We start from the raw sequence: 13,421 nt of genomic DNA on the forward strand, positions 1-13,421 counted from the left end.
TGTATCCTGCTTGAGGGTGCAGGGTGAACCAAAAGCACATACAAAAATTATTATGGCCGATGACAGCTGCTTTGGCTCAGGGTTGTAGCCGTAACAGGTCGTAACCAATGTAAATAAATACTAAGGTATGGAAATCCATATATTGTGTGCGTGCCTTTCGTGTATGGCGAAAAAGCTTTCACTACTACATTTGAACGAGCTCCCATAAGAAGCCGTGCAAATATGTACGTCACCATTTGCTGTTTACATTTTCCATCATCCACTAATACACTTGCATTTGGTCTTCTTCCTCACCTTCTATCTATTCTCATTGGGTCGTAACTATAGACCAGTGCAAGATCTTGACTTAACCTCAATTATTTGACAGTTCACAGAGCTTGTTTACAGGGTGTTAGAATTAAAATCGATTAGCTGAAAATAAAAATCCGTAATTTTCGTTCGAAATCTTTTTGATCCGAATATTCTAGTGATATGCTTTGATTCCTACCATAAATTCACCACAGCAGACAACAATATTCTTAATTAATCGCAAAACAGTTTTTCCGGAAGCCGCTCCAGAGACTAAGTCCCTGTAAACAAGCTCTGTGAACTGTCAACCTACGTCATCATGCACTGGTCAATTGAACCCGTAACTTTTTTAAATCATCTTTTTCTGACAATATTTGAAAGTAGGAGAATAGACTTTGGCCTTGGCTTTGGCAGGTTTTGTTCTATTATTGTGAGGGGGATTTTGTCGACCGAATTTTATGAAATTTGGTCACAATATTCTTTGATATGCAAAGAATGTTTATGCCAAATTTGGTCATAATCAGTAATGAAAAAAAACCCTGACAATAATAGAACAAAACCTGCCGAAGCCGTCATTCCCCCTATCAAATGCTGAAATTCCGCGGATGCATTATAAATATAAATGAATTTATTGTAATATTATATTATCGATGCATTACATAAATGAATTTATTATAAAACTTTGAATATTTGGAAGAACACCTTTTAAGATCTGGCAAAATCGTTTCAGGGCATTATTGAAGTGAATGCCCCAAGTCGTAATAAGTTGCGAGCCACTGTAAGTGATCGTGAACAGGCCAAAATCCAACTGGCTAGGCCGCTTCTCAAAAAGACCAAATGGGTTCAGTGTTCTTGGACATTAGGGGGCTTTTGCGTTGACGTCCTTTCAGACAAACTCTACCAGTGTGGGCTTTCACCAATACTAAATAACTATTTGTACAACTTGTTGTCTGAGAAACATATGAGCTTTTCTCATGGAAACTCAACAACTTCAAGAATTAGTTACATGGGTCTCCCCCAGGGCTCATGTTTAAGTCCCCTTCTTTACAATTATTATGTTAGAGGCATCGATGGATGTCTTGTGGAAAGTTGCTCGTTAAGACAGCTTGCGGATGACGCTGTTGTCTCCTTTACAGGAACAGGGGCGGGCGAACTGCAAGGACCATTGCAAGATACTCTGGACAATTTGTCTACTTGGGCTTTGAAGCTGGGTATCGAATTATCTGAGTATCGAAACTGAGCTGATTGTCTTTTCTAGGAAGCATACGTCAGCAAAATTAAAGCTTCATATTAGGGGTAAGAAAATCTCTTAAGACATTTCACATAAATACTTAGGGGTCTGGTTCGACTCGAAATGCACCTGGGGAATGCACATTAGACATCTGTATCAGAAATGCCAACAAAGAATCAACTTCATGCGGACAGTTACCGGTACGTGGTGGGGAGCCCACCCGGAAGATCTGATAAAGCTATATCGTACAACGATCTTGTGGGTTATCGAATACGGTAGTTTTTGTTTTCAAGCCGCCGCGAAAACTAATATATTGAAGCTCGAACGCATTCAATATCGCTGTCTTTGCATCGCGTTAGGCTGTATGAACTCGACTCATACAATGAGTTTGGAGGTACTCGCGGGAGTACTTCATTTATCAGATCGCATCGCGGAATTATCGTTCAGATTCCTCATTCGGTGTGAGGTTTTAAATCCATTGGTAATTGAAAATTTTGAGAAGCTAATCGATAAAAAATCAACACGCTCAATTTAACTGTTCCATCTATTGAATCATCAACTTTAAAATCACTATTATTGAAAATGATATTCCTTTGATTCTGAAGTGGTGTCACACCTTTAAAAAGTGTGTTGAATGCAGACAATTCCATAACATCAACACTGTTGGTCAAAGTGCTACTCACTGGATGTTGAAATGATTAGCACTTTGTTCAGCACCAATAATGTCTCCACTAGAATTGAAAGTGCTATGCTATTGAATTCACAGGTTCAATGCTATTGATTTAAGAGTGGAGCGATATTGATGTTGTTCTAAAAATAGATGACAGTTCTTTCATCTGTTCTGCTTATTTTAAGAGGTATTTCGAAGTGTGAGATGGAGTCATGGTAAGACGAAGGACTTTCAAGCAAAGGTATGTTATTCAAATCTGAGCTGAGGTAATTCTATTTTTTTATTTTGTTGTTTTATAATCAAAACATTGTGCACGTCAAATGGAAGTGGTGGTCTTTGAATGCGACGAGCTCAGCTATTGATATTGATTTGATTCCAAAGTAGTGCATATTCAAATGCAGAACAGTTCGCATGGACGTGTATATTTTTACCGTGAACGAAACTTCCAATCAAAATTTATGACACTGTACTACTGGTACATGAGCCTGGAGATTGGCCCTTCTTCGAATGTTCCCAATCGTGGTTGCTTCTTAGACTCCTCCAGTTCTTCTGTAGTTTTTGATCTGACCATGAGAGAAAAGTCCATGGAGTTCCAGATCATCTCCGAATGGAGTGTATACCACCAATTTTCACAGCCATGTCAGTTACGTCAAAAAGTTTTTCACCGACGGGTCAAAAATAAATGAATCCACTGGATTTGGTGTCTTCAACGAATTGCATAGCGCCGCTCGAAAACTTCAAAATCCTTGTTCCGTATATGTTGCAGAATTAGCAGCTATACACTACGCATTAGACCGAATTGCCTCTCTTCCCTCTGATCAATACTTCATTTTTACGGATAGTCTCAGCTCAATAGAGGCTATACGTTCAATGAGGCCGGTACAGCGAAATACGACCCATAATCGCTTTTACACTATCACTTTGGTATGGGTCCCTTCACATTGCTCGATCCCGGGAAATGAGAGAGCGGACTCACTTGCCAAGGTGGGCGCTATGGAAGGTGATATATACGAGCGTCAAATCGCCTTTAATGATTTTTTTCAATTTCTTGTCAGCATGCCTTGCTCAGTTGGCAACGAAAATGGGATGAAGGAGATTTGGGTAGGTGGTTACATTCCATTCTCCCGCAGGTATCGAAAAAACCTTGTTTCAAAGAGTTGAACCTTAGCCGAAACTTTATTAAGGTAATGTGTCGGCTAATGTCCAACCACTACTCACTAAACGCGCATTCCTATCGAGTAGGGCTCGCAGACAGCAATCGATGCGGTTGTGGGGCAGGCTATCAGGCCATCAACCACGTTGTCTGGAACTGTCCCGAATACGGTATTGCCAGATCCGATTTATATGCATCCCTCCGGGCCCGAGAGAAACCCGAAAATGAGGACATTAGAGATGTGTTGGGAAAGCTTGATCTTGACTACATGGTCCTTGTTCACAATTTTTTGAAGCGCATCAACGTCATTGTTTAATTCCCTCTCCCCCATTCGTAGACTGCACCAACGTTACTTATGGACACCAATATAAGCCCAAGGCCCTATCCCATCCAATTATTTTTTTTTTGTATGTATGTACTCCTTAACCTCGACCAAGCCGCGAGTTTTCCGGCTCCCCAACATACTAACATACGAGCATAAGAAGCAAAAGATGAAATTGTAATAAAAGTTCAATTGACTTTCGGCTCCATTATGCCTTCGAGCGCTTGAGCCTTCAAATAAACGGTAATTAAAAAAAACAAAATGCACGAAATTTTGGATTTATCCTCATTTATATAGGGAAACTGTTCCATTTTCCATCTTACTGAACTCGTCGCTTATTTTTGCTAGCATGCGTGCAAACTGCTGACAAAAAATTTACAAAAATAAGTAACAAATCAAATTCCTTTTCTTTGCTTTGATCTTTGTGGTATGAACATGGGAGCTATGAGATGAAGTGCCGAACAGTTCCCCTATATGACAAATTCTTGGGCAAATTCAACAAGAATCTATCCCAGAATGCGCTACGTTAGTATGTCCTTTTGTATGCAAAAGCATATCAGCACCCCATCTGCAGATCAGCACCATCGTGTTGACAAAATTGATTGTGAGTTGCAACGTCTATTCCACAATCGACTTGTACATCACCAACATGAACGACCACATCTTCCAGCCGGTCGTCTACCAGGATCTCAGCTCGGACCATTACCCGGTAATGGCGAAGTGGGTTTCTCGGTCAATCGACATCAGCAGTCTCGGCGAAACTACCATCGTGTCGACTGGGGACGGTTCCAAAGGTGTGTGAACGACAACATCTACTACCAGAGACATCCGGGCACTCCGGAGGAAATCAACAAGCAACTCCACTCTATCCAAGAGCGATCTCACAGGCCTGTGAACAACATGTACCCAAAGCTCGACAGGTAAGCAACACCCTAACCACTCACCAAAGATTTGATCCGTTTACGAAATGTCACTCGCAGTCAGTACCAGCGTACTGGGCTGCCTGCGCTTAAAACACGTTGTATCCGCTTAACAAAAATCATCCAGGCCAGAATGGTGCACCTCAGGAATAGTGATTTCTCCAATGAGATCCGCTCTCTTCCAGACTGTACTAAGACTCGATACAATCGGCAACGACCTAGGCGACGAATAAAGGATCACGATTGGAAGCTTGGAACTTGAAACTGTAAGTCGCTATGCTTCGCAGCGACAGGATAATCTACGATGAATTACATCCCCGCAACTTCGATGTCGTAGCGTTGCAGGAAATCTGCTGGACAGGACAGAAAGTGTGGAAAAGCGGGCATCGAGCGGCTACCTTCTACCAAAGCTGTGGCACCACCAACGAGCTGGGAACCGGCTTCATAGTGCTGGGAAAGATGCGCCAACGCGTGATTGGGTGGCAGTCAATCAACCCAAGGATGTGCAAGCTGAGGATAAAAGGCCGTTTGTTCAACTATAGCATCATCAACGTGCACTGCCCACACGAAGGGAGATCCGACGACGAGAAAGAAGCGTTCTACGCACAGCAGGAGCAGACATACGATGGATGCCCACTGCGGGACGTCAAAATTGTCATCGGTGACATGAACGCTCAGATAGGAAGGGAGGAAATGTATAGACCGGTCATCGGACCAGATAGTCTGCATACGTATCCAGTATCTACGGATCCGTATCGAACGACAACGGCCAACGATGCATAAACTTTGCAGCCTCCCGCGGAATGGTAGTCCGAAGCACTTTCTTCCCCCGCAAGAATATCCACAAGGCCACATGGAAATCACCTAATCAAGTAACGGAAAACCAAATCGACCACGTTCTAATCGACGGTAAATTCTTCTCCGACATCACGAACGTACGCACTTACCGCAGTGCGAATATTGAATCCGACCACTACCTCGTTGCAGTATGTCTGCGCTCAAAACTCTCGACGGTGATCAACACGCGTCGGAGTCGTCCGCCGCGGCTAAACATTGGGCGGCTGCAAGACGGTAGACTAGCCCAAGACTACGCGCAGCAGCTGGAAGCGGCACTCCCAACGGAAGAGCAGCTAGGCGCAGCATCTCTTGAAGATGGCTGGAGAGATATTCGATCCGCCATTGGAAGCACCGCAACCGCTGCACTAGGCACGGTGGCTCCGGATCGACTGGTATGACGGCGAATGTGAGCAGTTAGTTGAGGAGAAGAATGCAGCATGGGCGAGATTGCTGCAACCGCACGAGGGCGAACGAGGCACGATACAAACGGGCGCAGAACAGACAAAACTCGATTTTCCGGAGGAAAAGCGCCAGCAGGAAGATCAAAACCGTGAAGAGACGGAGGAACTGTACCGCGCTAATAACGCACGAAAGTTCTATGAGAAGTTGAACCGTTTACGTAAGAGCCACGTGCCACAGCCCGATATGTGCAAGGACATAAACGGGAACCTTATTACACACGAGGGTGAGGTGATCCAAAGGTGGCGGCAGCACTACGAAGAGCACCTGAATGGCGATATGGCAGACAACGGTGGCGGTATGGTAATGAATCTAGGAGCACGCGCGCAGGACATGCGACATCCGGCTCCGAATCCCCAGGAAATCCAGGAGGAGATCGGCCGGCTGAAAAACAACAAAGCCCCTGGAGTTGACCAACTACCAGGAGAGCTGTTTAAACACGGTGGTGAAGCACTGGCTAGAGCGCTGCACTGGGTGATTACCAAGGTTTGGGAGGATGAGGTTCTGCCGCAGGAGTGGATGGAAGGTGTCGTGTGTCCCATCTACAAAAAGGGCGATAAGCTGGATTGTAGCAACTACCGCGCAATCACATTGCTGAACGCCGCCTACAAGGTACTCTCCCAAATTTTATGCCGTCGACTAACACCAATTGCAAGAGAGTTCGTGGGCAGTACCAGGCGGGATTTATGGGTGAACGCTCTACCACAGACCAGGTGTTCGCCATACGTCAGGTATTGCAGAAATGCCGCGAATACAACGTGCCCACACATCATCTATTTATCGACTTCAAAGCCGCATATGATACAATCGATCGGGACCAGCTATGGCTGCTAATGCACGAAAACGGATTTCCGGATAAACTGATACGGCTGATCAAGGCGACGATGGATCGGGTGATGTGCGTAGTTCGAGTTTCAGGGGCATTCTCGAGTCCCTTCGAAACGCGTAGAGGGTTACGGCAAGGTGATGGTCTTTCGTGTCTGCTATTCAACATCGCTTTGGAGGGAGTAATACGAAGGGCAGGGATTGACACGAGTGGTACGATTTTCACGAAGTCCGTCCAGTTATTTGGTTTCGCCGACGACATTGATATCATGGCACGTAACTTTGAGAGGATGGAGGAAGCCTACATCAGACTGAAAAGCGAAGCTAATCGGATTGGACTAGTCATCAACACGTCGAAGACGAAGTACATGATAGGAAGAGGCTCAAGAGAGGTCAATGTAAGCCACCCACCACGAGTTTCTATCGGTGGTGACGAAATCGAGGTGGTTGAAGAATTCGTGTACTTGGGCTCACTGGTGACCGCCGATAACGATACCAGCAGAGAAATTCGGAGGCGCATAGTGGCTGGAAATCGTACGTACTTTGGACTCCGCAAGACGCTCCGATCGAACAGAGTTCGCCGCCGTACCAAACTGACTATCTACAAAACGCTTATAAGACCAATAGTTCTCTACGGACACGAGACCTGGACGATGCTCGTGGAGGACCAACGCGCACTGGGAGTTTTTGAAAGGAAAGTGTTGCGTACCATCTATGGTGGGGTGCAGATGGCGGACGGTACGTGGAGGAGGCGAATGAACCACGAGTTGCATCAGCTGTTGGGAGAACCATCCATCGTTCACACCGCGAAAATCGGAAGACTGCGGTGGGCCGGGCACGTAGCCAGAATGTCGGACAGTAATCCGGTGAAAATGGTTCTCGACAATGATCCGACGGGAACAAGAAGGCGAGGTGCACAGCGGGCAAGGTGGATCGATCAGGTGGAGGACGATTTGCGGACCCTCCGCAGACTGCGTGGTTGGCGAAGTGCAGCCATGGACCGAGCTGAATGGAGAAGACTTTTATGTGCAGCACAGGCCACTCCGGTCTTAGTCTGATAATAAAAAACAAACATCGGCCCATGGCTCTAAAGATCGCTTGATAACTCCTGCTGAGAAGGTCGCTGAAATAGGCCGTCATTTTGTCAGCTCACACAATCTTGGACAAAACATCGTCAGTCCACACGAAGCAGCTGTTAATGAGCATGCTAACAACATCCAACTTTTCCCAACGACTTCTCGGAGGAGTTGGAGATCTCAGCTGGCGAGATGACGGCCTACATCAAATCATCGGAGAACATGAAGGCCCCAGACCTTTCCAGCATCCTGAATCTCGAGCTCAAACATACATATGAGTGCTCCATTCTTCGAGCACCTTTCGCTGATCTCTTTTCAGTGTATCCGTCTCAGCTACGTCCCATCGTCCTGGAAGTCAGCCAAAGTCATCCCCATCCGGAAGCCTGGGATGGATCATTCCTATTCGAAAAGTTATCGCTCCATCAGCCTTCTGTCGGGGTTATCCAAGCTATTTGAAAAGGCGATTCACAGCCGGTTTTTTTTAATTTGCCGAACACCGCAACATCTTGCTCGAGAAACAGTTTGTTTTCCGACGCGGTCGATCAACGGTACACCAACTGACCCGAGCTGGCAACGTCCTCAGGCCGAACAAGTTTGTCTCAAAAACATCCGCCATGGCCTTACTCGATGTCGAGGCATTCGACAATGTATGGCATTATGGCCTGGTGTGAAAATCATCAAAAATGACCTGTCGGCAAGGACATACCGAGTCTCAATCAGCGGAGCGAGTTACAATGCGCACAACATCGTCGCAGGCGTTCCTCGGGCCTCTGCTTTTCAATCTGTTCACCTTCGATATGCCAGAACCTCCTGAAGGCGACATTCTGTCTCTATTCGCAGATGACACCTATATCGTCTGCCAAGGTAGAGTGATCAGAGCGCTAGTGGCAAAACTCCAAAGAGACTTGGATGCCCTGATAGAGTGCCACACCAGTTGGAAGATTCGTATCGAGGCGGCGAAGACCCAGGCCATCATTTTCCCCTATTCAAAATCCCCCAAACATGTTCCGCCTGGGGACTGTAAAATCATCCTCAATAGCACGCCTGTGGAATGGGTCAATGAGGTCGACTACCTAGGATTGACCCTCGACAACAAGCTTATTTTTCGGCAATAAGTTGACAAGACGGTTACAAAGTATAACGTTTTGTTGAAACTAATATACCCTTTGATCAACCGTCGCGTCGGTCATCATTGTCCCTAAAAAACAAGCTAGCTGTCTACAATCAAATCATCCACCCGTGGTGATCGAATATGGCATGCCGGTCTGGGAGAGCTGGGCTAAAACGCATCATCTGAAACCCCGACGAGTACGAAACAAGTTCCTGCGGATGATCATCAACATCCATCCTAAGACTCGAACATCTGAGGTCCACCGTCTGGTCGGTATTAAAACATTGCACGAGCGCTTTGGTGAGTGTACAGATAGGCTTAGGGTCCGTTGCTTACACGCGGACCAGACAACGAATAGGGCGCTCGTACCAATCTAGATTATCAAATTGTTTTGTATATAGTAGCGTGAACAGTAGTTATTAGGGTGGTTCAAAAAATCGATTTTGCTCCACAGTGCTCATCTGACTCTTTACCATGTTCAGAGTGTCCTCTGAAAATTTGAGCTCATTTGGATTAAAACTGATTTAGCACAAGCCGTTTCAAGTTTGCATGCAAATTAGTATGGGGAAATTTATTTTTTCATTATACTGTTAATTACGCTTCCCCATCAAGCGCGTGTTAAAAGAAAACCTACATAGCTAAAAGGAATACTCAACAGCTTTCACTCAGTGAAAACCGCATCTCAATTAATCGCCCCAATAATTAGCAACCCCCCACCCCCCTTCCTTGTCAGAATACGACCATAGTTCCCACCGGGGTTGGTTAACCGATCTTCCCTAAGGTTGCTCGTATCCCGGCCAGCACCACGAGGAGGTAGGGATAGGGGTGGCTTTATGGTACGCTTTACCCAGCATTTGCCGTGCCATGTGGAAGACTCGGTTAAACTACAGGCTGAATTTTGCTCATTTGGTGACTTTAAGGAGTTGGCAATTAGAGATCGTATTGTAGCTGGGGTCAAGTAAGTTTCATTGCAACAATTGTTGCCAAATGAGGAAAATTTAACATTGAAGATGGCGGAAAAATAATTACTACTTGGGAGATGGCTGGGGCTAATGTCAGATCATTGGGAGTGCCTATAGTAGGCAAGCAAATGAACAAACTTTTAACCACTTATGCGATTGCAAACCGTGATGTTGAACAAGTGGCCTCAATGAGGGGTCCCGTTCAAAGTAGGCTAGGTACAAAACCATATAATAGGAATCAAATGTTTAACAATTTTGTCGGAAACGACAGAAGACTAGGAGAAAATTCTCGCTTAGGAAATTGGAGGAAAGGGCAAGATAAGAGGCGTCCGACTATTCGAGTTTTTTGCGGTGCCAAATGGTTAATATGCCCATAAGTGTGGAATAAGTGTTTTAGGCTAAAAAATCTACGACGTGATGCTGTTAACCTGGTGGAGACTCTCAAACCTGGGCCTGATAGTGCAGATAGTCATCTAAATGAGCTTCCGAGCAGAATGAAAACCAAAGACTCCGATACTGAAGATGATGACGACAATAAAGACACAGGTGAATTATCTTGTATGTTGTTGTCGTCCATAAACAAAATAATCAAACCATACTTGATAGATTTAATTGTTGATGGTAAATTAGTTACTATGGAAGTGGATTGTGGTTCGGCTGTTTCGGTAATGTAATGAGTAAAGGTCAATACTTAGCTATTTTTGGGAAACCCTTACAGGAATGCACCAAACAGTTGGTCGTAGTGAGTTTTATCATTGACTTAAGATTTTTCAGTTGTCCTTTGCTTACAGTCGCTCTTTTCTCTACATGCAGAAGAATCTTGCACGATATTTTATCTTTATATCCTATTTTTATGCGCGAAATAAGCAACATACAATGGTCTCAGATTCATACCGCATTTTTTTATACAGCAGCAATATTTGCAAGTGTGTGTGTGTGTGTGTGCTTCATCCTCTATCCCTCACCCAGCCGGGGGCGTTGAATAAGTAGTACTGCGAATAATTTGATCAAATCTCATGCTCCGTAATGGTGCCCTTTTTGTTGTGAAAACTAATACTGTAAAAAGGATTCACTTCTGAAGCAAGAAAGGTGTCTTCAGAACGTGCGGGGATTGGGATGTACTAGCTGTTCACAACAGGTGCAGCAAAACATCACAAGGACGCCCTTATTCGCACTAACTACTCAAGGAATAGAAGGTTGAGAAGAGCCACCACTGCCAACTAAAGCTTGAACCGGATATCTGGGACTCCCACAATATCCGCGGCAATAGCAGCAAATGATAGCTTCAATGTGGTCCCAGCAAAGTTGAATATTGAAAAATTCTACACCTGAAGTGCAGCAACAGGATGATGCGCCTTTGGTGTTCGGGATCGTTTCTGAATGGAGAGTGAGTTTCTGCCGACAAGGTAACCTAGGCGCGAACTGCGGCAGCACTTTCCTGGGCCATATCTTCGTTGGTCCAATGTGTTTGAGCGCTTCATCACATTTTATTTTACTTCTTCTCTTTCATTATATTCTTCCTGTATTGTTGCGCCTCTTTTACACAGTGATATTCTTCACATAGTCATGAAAGTACGGATTTTCAACACATCTGTTTCTGCGGGAATTTCTTCTACTTGGTGAGTCACGTGCCTTGGTTTTACTTCGTCAGCGCAGTGAATCAGTTCGTGTGAAACTAAGTCCAGGTGGTTCTAGAGGAAAACCTGCAGCTGAGTGGTACTAACTTCCGGTTGATCAATTTTGTTTGTCCATTTGTAGTCCTTTTTAAGCTGGTGATGTCAGCAGGATACGAAAGAAAAGCCTTTTTCCGGCTATCATCAACAGGAAAGTGGGAGCGGGGCAATCACGACATTTGAAACATGTTGAATATCATGTTCTCAGCATAAATTTTTAAACTTTCACAATTTGTTGCATAACTAATTACGAAAAAAAAATCGGCTGCAAAAACTGATGTTAAAAAACACGTCAGTTCGCGAGACATGACTACTACGATCTCACAGCAGCAATATTTGCAAGTAACATTTTTATGGGAACCCAGAAACATTCTACTACGTAAAAATGTAAAATGCAAAATGCAAATGTTCCAAATTGGGCACTACATGTTTTTATATGAACGTTTATATTTTGCCAGATCTTAAGTGCGCGAAATTAGGGTACTTCACGGCTCAAATTTACGGAATTAGCACAGTTTTTATCCAAATCAGCTCAAATTTTCTGAGGACACTAAGAACTCGACACAGAATCAGATGTGCGTTGTGGAGCAAAATCGATTTTTTGAGCCACCCTAATACATACACATACAGACATCACCTCAACTAAGTGGATCGGGTGGATCGGTAAACAACAATATTGATATCCACTGCCTGTATAACCGCAAGTTTGTCCCAGCAACGATCAGACAGGCAGTCCAGGCCTTCTATAAAACGTATATTTTCGAAGCGAAAACGCAAAAAACAGCGGTAAAAAATAACGACGAACAGGCAAGTATGGGCCTTAGGTCTCAGCCAAGGCTGTAGAGATGTGGCGTCAAGTTGTTCGGCACTTCATCTCATAGCTCCATTGTTCATCCCATCATAAACAAAGCAATGAAAAGGGATTATTTTTGTATTTTTTCAGCAGTGAGTACGCTTCAGGGTGGTTAAAAAAAATCGATTTTGCTCCACATCGCTCATCTGATTCTGTATCATGTTCTGAGTGTCCTCTGAAAATTTGAGCTCAATTGGATTAAAACTGATTTAGCACAAGCCGTTTCAAGATTGCATGCAAATTAGTATGGGGGATTTTTCATTATACTGTTCATGACGCTTCCCCATTAAGCGCAGGTTAAAAGAAAACCTACATAGCTAGAAAGCATACTCACCAGCTTGCACCCAACGAAAAGCGCATGTTGATTAATCGCCCCAATAATTAGTAATTAGCTCAAATTTTCAGGACACTCATAACATGATACAGAATCATATGAGCGCTGTGGAGCAAAATACATTTTTTGAATCACCCTAGTACGCATGTTAGCAAAAAGAAGCGACGAGATTGGTGTTGTGTTTTTTTGTTTTTTGATAAGATGAATATATGGCAGTGAGATGGAAAACGGAACAGTTCACCTAGATGTTTCAAATGTTTTGATTATTCAAATTGAAATTTTCTTTCCTCTCTATTGAAAACAAACAACCGATTAAACACGCTACAATTTTCCTAATTTTCTTTTTATTTTTGCCCGCTTTTCGGTTGTTTTGTAGTAAATGTATATATCGTAAGGTTTATAATAGATAATAATAAACCCACAACTGGGAGGCTAAAAGTGTTTTTGTTTTCTTTCGATTCTTGGAGCTATAGGTTTTGCGATTGATCAAAGCACATAGTTTACATTCTTAACTGCTCCTATTTTAGTATAGATGTAATAGATGTAATATCATTTTCCGGGGCAAACGAAAGCAAGTCATAAAAAAACCGTACGACGATGTGCAACTAAATGGCATATTTTTTTTTTGCGATTATCAACCGTTTGCACTTACTTTTAGCCAAGTTAAACAAAAATGATTTTCTTTCTTGTGTCACCCTTTCTTAGTT

This window comes from Armigeres subalbatus, unplaced genomic scaffold (genome assembly GCF_024139115.2).
Source record: "Armigeres subalbatus isolate Guangzhou_Male unplaced genomic scaffold, GZ_Asu_2 Contig163, whole genome shotgun sequence".
NCBI classification, from domain to species: Eukaryota; Metazoa; Arthropoda; class Insecta; order Diptera; family Culicidae; genus Armigeres; species Armigeres subalbatus.